Source organism: Fukomys damarensis, unplaced genomic scaffold, assembly GCF_012274545.1.
Source record: "Fukomys damarensis isolate Sample0158 unplaced genomic scaffold, DMR_v1.0_HiC HiC_scaffold_16, whole genome shotgun sequence".
In the NCBI taxonomy this organism is placed as follows: domain Eukaryota; kingdom Metazoa; phylum Chordata; class Mammalia; order Rodentia; family Bathyergidae; genus Fukomys; species Fukomys damarensis.
The window spans coordinates 93,602,570-93,612,598 of record NW_022900928.1 but is presented as its reverse complement, the minus strand read 5'-3'; the positions used below and the strand labels follow the sequence as shown (position 1 = coordinate 93,612,598).

General features: G+C 38.8%; 1 long non-coding RNA gene across 3 annotated transcripts in view; it reads right to left on the bottom strand.

Annotated features, from left to right (window-relative positions):
- Positions 1-203: 203 nt before the first annotated feature.
- Positions 204-10,029, bottom strand: part of LOC104872347 — a 38,487-nt gene continuing 28,661 nt past the window's right edge. Inside the window, exons 3-5 of one of the 3 annotated variants that reach the window (XR_004517499.1) lie at positions 6,961-7,057; positions 4,847-4,982; positions 206-4,779 (exon numbers count right to left, since the gene is read on the bottom strand). This is a non-coding gene — a long non-coding RNA (uncharacterized LOC104872347). Of the gene's footprint in view, positions 4,983-6,960; positions 7,058-10,029 lie in introns of all 3 variants that reach the window. The other 2 variants (XR_004517498.1, XR_783126.3) reach the window with 2 other exon arrangements.

Here is a 10,029-nt window from a genome sequence, read left to right as displayed (position 1 = left end):
TCTCAGTTGGGGGTTAACAAGTACTTAACTCTTCATTACTACGTACAAATTAATATACTCAGGGCTTTCTGAAAACGATAATAAAATATTTTTTAATAAAAGCTAATATTTGAATCATTACTTACAAACCAACATACATTATATATTGATAGTACCTTACATAGATTAGTTAATATTATCATCATGAAAAATGTATGAACAAGGTCCTGTTATCAGGACCTGTTATCAAGTACAGGTCATGTAATCAAATACATTTGTATATGTACAGGCTTAAAAGTAGCACAGCCTGGACTTTTCCTTAGTCTGAGTCCCAAGGCTTCTGTATGCAAGCAAAACAATATACGGTAGTATATCAATAACAATATTATCAAACGAAGAACAAAGTAGGATATGTTAAATGAAAGAGGGTTTCTCAGAGATCAGTGTGTGTTGCAGTGAGCTGATCTGTGTCCTATAAAGCCTAGTGGAACAGACACCAGGTAGGAGAGGCTGATTGGCTCATCTATGGCTGGAAAATGGCTCTCCTATACAAAGTCACAAAATGCGCTGGACTTTTAAGAGAAACACAGAACACAAAGACATCAAGAATCAAAAAAAAATGTTTATTGAGTATGGAGTTTTATTTCACCTGAGGCCAGAACATAGATAACCTCATTTGCGTGTGTGTGTGTGTGTGTGCGTGTGTGTGTGTTCAAAGTCTAATAAAATCTATCCACAAAAGAGCAGTTCGGATTTTGTGAATTTTGGGGATGAGCTGAGTAAGAAACATCAAATGACAGAAGGAAAATAGATGATGCTATTGTATACTGGTGTCTGACCAACTGAGTAGAGTATATGTTTCATAGAATTTTATCTAAAAACTCCTTTTTTACCAAGACAAAGGAATTCAGATTTTTTTCTTTGTATGCAAAATTGCACTCTCTCTAGTGGTACTTACAGAATTAGCACCATTGAAAGATTGATGGTGTCGAACTTTAAAATATGGCAGCCATTAGTAACTTTGTCCATTAGTAACTTTTAGTTCTAGATTCACTCAATCTTTGCAAAAGTTTCTTCTGGTGACTATTGATGATTATGCCTCATTCATAGTGATCACAGGAGAATTTCAGAAACAGTAGCAGAAGGCACCTCATATGAAAATATGGTGATGTACATTCCTGTATCATATAGAACACGGTTCATGGGTCTTTCAAAAGGAGTGACAAATTGCTAAACCCTATCATCACAGGAATGCCACAGTAGTGACTGAGTTTGCAGTGCAGCTGTGTAGAAGATTTTATTTCTCATATCTCTTGCAAGAGGGCAGAAACACTAGGGAGTACAACTACTGAAAATGATGGGTGGAAATCAGTTCTCGAGCCACGTGAAATTGACCCATACAGTGTCGTTGAGATGTAGAATGGTCAGTGCCTTCACTGACCTGTAGGAGCATTCTTTATTCTTTGGTAGGAAGTGTAGAACAATGTTTCTCTGTATTAATGCACAGACAAATCATCTGGGGAACTTGTGAAAACAATAGTTTTTATGTAGCAGATCTGAATGGGATGGGCAGAAATTCAACATTTTAATGATTTCTCATATGTTACTAGTGGGCTGATCTAGACTACACAGAATATTGATGATGTAGGGAAGTGCCGTGAAATCTTTTTCTTGGGAAAAATAGGACAGAAAGGAAAGAAAATTTGACACATGGTCTTACAGAACACATGGCTGTGATGTTTTCCCAGACCCAAGGGATACCTGTGCTTCCCTGGCCTTCTTGATGAACTTTAATTGGGGCTCTGGCTATATTTGGTTTCTTGTTCTTACGTGTTTTGTTGTTGTTGTTGCTGATGATGCTGATGCTGATGCTGCTACTGCTGTTTAGCTTTGTAACCTTCTAGGACTAGGTGAAGGGGAGGTTCTGTAAAGTACCATCTGATTTGATCCTTGGAGGACTGGCTGGGGCCAGGATATTTGGATTCTCAGAAACTGGTGAAAAACCAAAGGCAGTTTCCATACTCTTACACTCACACAGACACTCAACTCTTCCCTTCTGACACTGGATATATGAGGGTTTTCCACAAACACCAACCAAATCTCCAGGGAATACTTGATGGCTGTCTTGTACTTCAGCTCAATCCTAGCCATCATTCTGCCTATACACAGTTTCAGATCTTAGGAGGTAAGTGCTCAGTCCCCCAAAACTGGACTCACTTCAGGTGACAGTCACAGTCCCAGGTTATGATTTGTCATCTAACTGAATTCAGAAATCCCACTTCATATTCACTTAAGCCCTAGAAGATGCTCCTCACATTCCTTCTGCTCAGATCTCTGCGATAAAAATGGGGCCCGCCTAAATGTAGGAGGGCTTGGAAATTCAGCCCTTTCCTGCATTCAGGGCCAGGGGCAACTGTGTAAGAAAGAAAAGTCCACATCTTTGCAGGCACTATGCCTCAGAGACGATAGCACTAGCAGCTGAAACAAACCATAAACACACACTTTCTCACACACTGCCTCTCCAGGTTCCTGTTTCTATGGATTCTAAATTAACATCAGCCCTTTTAACTCATAATTAGTCAGGACACACAATTTAGAGCACTATCCTTTCACCCTCCACACATTAAATTTCTCTCATGCCATCCTAAAAATACACTCTCCACTGTCTTAGACATTTCTGCCTATGTTAGTAGCTGCTCTTTTACAGAACCTCTCTGATGAGTTTACTTTGAGCAGCAGTTACAGCCATTCATTTCAGGTCTTTATCTGTTACTCTCGTGTCAATAAAATAGTCAAATTTTTGAGAACTTTAAACATAAATGTTGTATAGGTCCGATGAAATCAAATGCTCAGTGCTAATTCATAACATGCATGCCTTTGTTTCATCTAAAGGTCTCTTCTGTGTACTGAGTTCTTTTATGTAAATATGTCATTTTAACTGTATTTTCCTAACTTTTAAAAAACTTTCATTAGTATATATCTGCAGTACCTGCAGCTTACAGTCATCTTGGGGAGTGGAGACATGCACAAACTATGGCTAGTTTCTTGTTGTTAATCCCCTCTCCCTCCATCCCTTCTCTAATTCCCCTACCCTGATTTGTGTTTGTGTTGATTTATTAATCTTACCTTGTCATGGCATTTACTCATTACACTCATTGAGATTACTAGGTTCCTGTGCACGGCACATCTTTATTCTTATTTCCCTTTCTCCTCCTCCACACTCCTCATCCTTATCCCCTTGGACCACTTCCCTGCTGCGAGAGAATCATCCTCATGTCCTCTTCCATCCATTCCTTATTATTCTCTTTGTGTGTTTGTATTTTGCCTCACTCAAGTGAGAGGTACCATCCATTTAAGCTTGTGCGTCTGATTTATTTCATTCAACATTCTATTTCCAGGTTCATCCATTTTCCAACAAATGTTCCAAATTTGTCATTCTTTGTAGCTGTTCACACTGTATTTTTTATTAGCTCTTGCAACATTGGTTATCTCCATTTACTTGTAACAGAATATAGACAATTTGAAGTTATACCTACTGATCTTCATGCTCTTTAAAAAACTTTTCTTAGTTTTAGTTTGTGTGATAGGCCCAGATATAAAATTTATTATCTTCTGAATTTTACTTTTGCATCTCCAATTTCATGTGTATAGCAGTATGATGAAGAAGTTGATTATGAAAACATTTACGCTTGCTTCTGAAAGGCAGTATCCTAATCTCCACACGCTGCCATACAAAGGAAACATTTGTGTATGTGTTCATTCCAATATAGATCTGACTGCTTGTCTCTGTTACCTTCCTTCTCATAAACTCATATTCATGTTTCGCTCCAACAGGTTTTAGACTCTGACACTGCCTCAACTTGATATGGAGCAGAAAAACACGTAATTTGAGGTGATGCATTTCCTAAATTTTAGTATGTTTGCCATGGTGACATTTCATATTTACCTTATCTTGGTTCAAGCATTCTGTTCTGTTCTAAAATGACTTTTGAGAGCTGATATACATATGGTAAGAAATACTTTAAATGCCCTCATACCATAACTTTCCCAGGATTTTATGGATGTTTTAATCTACATTCGTGGCAGTTCGCTTGGGGGAAAGAGAAGTAAAGTGTCTGTGGACTGTCTATCATACACCAGGTTTTTCATATGATCAGGAGCAGTTTGGTGTGTGTGCCCTGACATAAATGTACATTTTTCAAGATGAGCTGAGACAGTCAGAACCCAGTAAGCATGTGCTCTAAATGTGGTTAAGTATGTGAGATTTTCCCTTAGATTTATGCTGAAACCTCAGCATGTCAATATGTTAGTGTAATAAAATAGTTTATACATTGCACAATGATTTGATCTAAGATTCCTCACACTCCTGTGTACAGTGTGAGAAAGAAATATAAACAAAAAGGAAAATATTTTCAGAGTAAGGTGTCTTCTCTCCTCCTGGAAGAGGCAGATGTCTCCAGGGGAGGCTGCATGGGTCAGGCTGCTGTCTTCCCAGGAAGGGACAGTCTGAATCCATCAAGCCCCCCACTTCAGAACAGAGATTAGAGGATATTTCCAGCAGATGACCTGCACTCATGATTGGTGTCCTGAAAACCTTCCACCCAGGCAGGTCCTAATCGGTCCTATGGAGACGTCTTGATCCCTCCTTCACTCTCCAGTCTGCCCCACACTTCCCCAAGCAGCTCTCCACAACACCTCCACACCTCGGTTTGTGACTTGCAACCACATCCTTTTTCAGGGTCCTTTCTTCCCACTTCTGCTGCAGCAGAGAGGCCCAGATGACATCACACAGAATCTGAGCTGCAGAAGAGATCTCAGAATCGCTTTCTTGGTCACACTGGTCCTTTCCTGCTTCCCAAAGACTCACCTGCTCCCTATGGAGACTGGGGAGACAGCAGTGCTGGGATTCCTGAGAGGCCAATCATGCCAAGTGTCCAGGGACTGCAAGGAGACCTCTCATCCCAGAGGTTTGTGTGCTGTCTGCTTCCTAATTGAGGGTCCTGCTGGGATGAAGACAGAAATAGAAAAGGGAAATGTCTTTGCCCCTTCTTCCCAGCAGAGATAGGCAAGGACAGAGAGCCCAGTGAACCCTCAAGTGCAGCCAACTGGGTTGAGCCCTAGAGAATCAAACCTCCTATTCTGAGGATTCTACTGCATTTCAATCAAGGACAGAAGCCCAGGTCCTGCAGCTCCCACAGAAGCTCTGAGAAAACAGCACAGGACCTCCAGGTGCTTCCCCTGCTGAGATCCTTGAGACCCAGTTGTGGGTACTGACCAGGGTGCCTTATTTTATTTGAATGTAAACTCCTTAGACATATCATAACGTCTATCTGTTGTTAATGCTCAACCTTATGCTTTAAGGATTGGCAAAGAATTGCATTCTTCTCCAGATATGTGCTGAGTATTTTTCTGATATGTGTATGATTTGGGGAAAGTTAATGATAACTTTTTTGAATATATTTGTACTAATAAAGTTAGTATGCACATCATCCCTTGGTATGCATGAAAGATTGCTTCCAGAACCCCCTCACCATAGAACAATCTGTGGATGCTCAAATCCCTTACATAAAACGTATAATACTTGTATGTAGCAAACATATATTTTAAATCATCAATGCATTACTTATACCTAATAAAAGTCTTCACCACACCTTATGAAATCTGTACTGTCACTTTTCTTCTTAAAAAATAAAAACACCTTCGGAAGGCGGAAGAGGTGATGTAGTGCCTTCAAAGTCATATAATTCATAAAAGGGCCTGTGAACTACAAGGCTGAACACACGCTTTCCTGTTCTGTGGTGTCTTTCAGTGTTTTCTTTGCCTGACAATGTGGCACAAGGGAGATTGTGGGAACTATTAGTTTTTTATCTTCTTTTATTTACTCAAACAGATGCCCATTCATTCAGTCAGTAAATATTTACTTAACACCTACCATGTTCTAGGCATAAAGTATGTTAAATATATTAAAATTTTATCATATATTAGATCAAAAAGATTTCTTCAATCTCATGGTATATTTTAAACCCAAATTCTGAAAAAAGTTAATTTTGAATCACGGTTAGACTATCTAGATTGGCTGTTCCAGAGAGAAAGTACTGGTGGCTCAGAATTTTGGCAGATAAATTTGCTATCATGAATTATAAGATGGTGTTTTCTAAGGTTTCTTGCAATACTGTTAAGCTGAACACAGAATTCTTATATAATCAAAATCTTCTAGGAAACCACTCAAATATTGGAGCCATTGAGAAATCTCTGGAAATGCCATGGGGATAAATACTGAGGAGGCAGGAAAGAGAGATTTTGAGAATGCTAAAATACAGAAAAGAGACAAAGAAAATTGGGAATATGTAGGGAAGACATCAGAAAGGTTCATAAAAGGATGATTAATTCAGACAAAGACAATAACCTCATAACAATGACCCCAAAACAGGGACAACAGACCCAGCTATCAAGAGAGACAGTGTTGAGAGAGAGAGAGAGAACTAAGAATTTTAAAAATAACTTTCAGTTTAGGAATGTTATATGACTAATGCACAGAGCACTAAAAAAGAGTTCATCAGTGCATCAAATCTTAAATTTTACTTATTGAAACATAGGCCCATCTAGTACTGACAGGTTTGTTCAGGTGTAAAGAAGTGACTTCAGTCTTAGATATTTACTTTGAAACCATGGAGATGACACATAATGTATTACTCATCAAATACTTTGGCATATTTCTAAATAGCTAACTTGTACATATGTATAAAATGTATTACTTCAAGCAAAAAAGCAATGCCTGAATGTTACATCAGGATATAGATTAGATATTTAATTTACTTTTTGCTTTCTCCTTTCACTTCTGTCAGTCTTTTGGCCAATTTAATCCACGAAGACAACTAAGAATCTTTAAGAATCTTGTACAATGAAATTAAAATAAAGGGTAGAATAGGAAGAAAAAAATGAACATTGAAGGATTTTTGGAAATTCCACAGTGATTCTTACCTAATGTCAGAAAGTCTGTTCCTCTTTCCTTGGGAGAAATGCCATTACTTGGTACAATTAGTAAGATTTTAGCAAGCCAGAAGTTCCAGATCCAGTCCTAAAAAAATCAATATTCAAGCATTTGTTAGCTTGTTTGTATTTATTCATGTTCACTTGGTAAACATTTATTAAGTGTCATAATTACATAAGTGTCATAATAACTAAAATATTAGTACATCTGTTCATTGACTCCAAAATATATCTTAGCAATCCAGTCAAATCCAGACTTTCAACCTATGTGGAACCTGATCATAAAGAATCTTCATGTACACTCTTAGCACTCCTTCCTTCTTGTGTCTCCATTTGGCTTCCAAAGAGAATCATATTTTGTGAACAATGGGCTTTTTTCCTTAGATTAAGAAACAATCAGTCAGTATAGTGGCACACACTTGTAGTCCCAGTACTTGGAAGACTGAGGCAGGAGGATCGCTGTGAGTTAGATACCAGCCTGGGCTACAGTGTGAGTTCAAGCCCAGCCTGAACTACATAGTGAGACCCTGTCTCAAAAACAAACAACAACAACAACAAAAAAAAAAATTAAAGAGGATTAAATACAGAGGCTAGAATATCCAAAAATGCATCCAAATGCATTTTATAGCCACATATTTTCATATGCCTACATTGTTTTGCAAATAAATTTAAAAGTCTGGCCTACTGCAGAAATTTTATTAGAATCCTAAGAAAAACATAAGCTCTGGCCACATGTTCTGAATTAAAAACATTCATTAGCATTCCTTGTGTCTTATTGATCCCATAATTTATTGTTCACTTGTGAGGTAACCATAAGTTGCTGGCCCCAGAGAAGGATCCGTGATGTCCTTCAAGGGTTCCAGGGGAGCTGCCGGCATCCTGATCTGCAGTGAGGTGATCTTTGTCCAGGACCCAGTCCTCACTTGTGTAGACCTCACTTAGGAAGTATGATTCAGTATACAAATATTTCTCAGTGGCATCACACTATCCAAACTTTAAAAGGAAGGAATAAGGCTGCCTGGAATTAGCTTATTTTACACAATACACCTGCAAAATCAGCCAAGCATTTTGGTGATCTGCACATTCGCTTTTAATCAAAATATCTGCACAAGGAGGTAAATTAATACCTATGGATTGATTTGAGAGTATGAAATCAGAGCAGAGGGGGATAGCGGGAGACCTTCTGCCCAGGGTTATCCATCAGTGACCACCTGAGCCACCTGGACCCTAGCTCCATCCTGCCCAGAGGACATCACCCTCACAGCAGAAGATCACTTTCCCTCAAGTATGTGAAGATGTGCTATGAGATCGGCCTTCCCAGATTATTTAGTCCCCTGCCTGTCTAAGGATTTGGGAACTCATTGCATCTGCAGTCAGTAAGTCACAGTCACATGCTCCTCACTTGACCCACGGGATGACATCAAAGTGCATCAGTGGACTTTCAGAAGCACACAGAACACCCAGGTATGTGCTTAGTCTTGTCCTCCTCTTCCAGTTCTTAACTGCTGTCAGTGACTTTTACCTGCTTTGTTTCATCGGGCAGTGCTGTTTCTCTTATTTCCAAGGTCTCTGGGAAGCATCTGGTTGATGTCTCCATTGACATTAACAATGAGTGACCAGGATCTGATCTGAAGCAGCATCCTTCCATTTATTGGGTCTGAGAAATGTTTTTGTTCAGAGCCAAGAGGTTTCCACAGCTCAGCTTCACGTTATTTTTGCCCAGCAATGTCATTGACAAAAGAGTTTGCATCAGAAAAATGCAGGATTTATGCACAGTATTTCTGAGGAAATGTTACCCAAGATTTAAGCACGAAAAACCCAAGTATTATTTGGCATGTCACCAATTTAAAGGAGAGCAAATCACTTGATTAACAATTTGCTATTGTAATCTGTAAAATGCCAAATTAAATGAATTATCCCTTTGCAAAAATCTTAAAATTAGCCATCTATAAGTACTGAGCAGATTTTTTATTACCAAAGTTCTTTTGCAAATGGGAAGGGGACCAAAAGATAGCAGAGGGAGGTCAAAAAGAATTAAGATATGTTATATATTGTACACCCAAGATTTAGCTAGTGCATTCTGTGCTGCTATAAACATGGGTGCACATATATCACTGTGGTATGAAGCTTTTAATTCTTTTGGGAAGATAAGAAGCACACAGAACACCCAGGTATGTGCTTAGTCTTGTCCTCCTCTTCCAGTTCTTAACTGCTGTCAGTGACTTTTACCTGCTTTGTTTCATCGGGCAGTGCTGTTTCTCTTATTTCCAAGGTCTCTGGGAAGCATCTGGTTGATGTCTCCATTGACATTACCAATGAGTGAGCAGGATCTGATCTGAAGCAGCATCCTTCCATTTATTGGGTCTGAGAAATGTTTTGTTCAGAGCCAAGAGGTTTCCACAGCTCAGCTTCAAGTTATTTTTGCCCGGCAATGTCATTGACAAAAGAGTTTGCATCAGAAAATGCAGGATTTATGCATAGTATTTCTGAGGAAATGTTACCCAAGATTTAAGCACGAAAAACCCAAGTGTTATTTGGCATGTCACCAATTTAAAGAAGAGCAAATCACTTGATTAACAATTTGCTATTGTAATCTGTAAAATGCCAAATTAAATGAATTATCCCTTTGCAAAAATCTTAAAATTAGCCATCTATAAGTACTGAGCAGATTTTTTATTACCAAAGTTCTTTTGCAAATGGGAAGGGGACCAAAAGATAGCAGAGGGAGGTCAAAAAGAATTAAGATATGTTATATATTGTACACCCAAGATTTAGCTAGTGCATTCTGTGCTGCTATAAACATGGGTGCACATATATCACTGTGGTATGAAGCTTTTAATTCTTTTGGGAAGATGCCCAACAGGGGAATAGCTGGGTCAAATAGGACCTCTAATACTCGTTTTTGTTTTGTTTTGCTTTCTTTGTACCAGGGATGGAACTCAGGACCTTGAGTTTGCAAGACAGGTGTGGTGCTACTGAGCTAAATCCCTGGCCCTATTCCTAGTTTTTTGAGGAATATCCACATTGATCTCCACAGTGGTTGTAGTACAAATATACTCT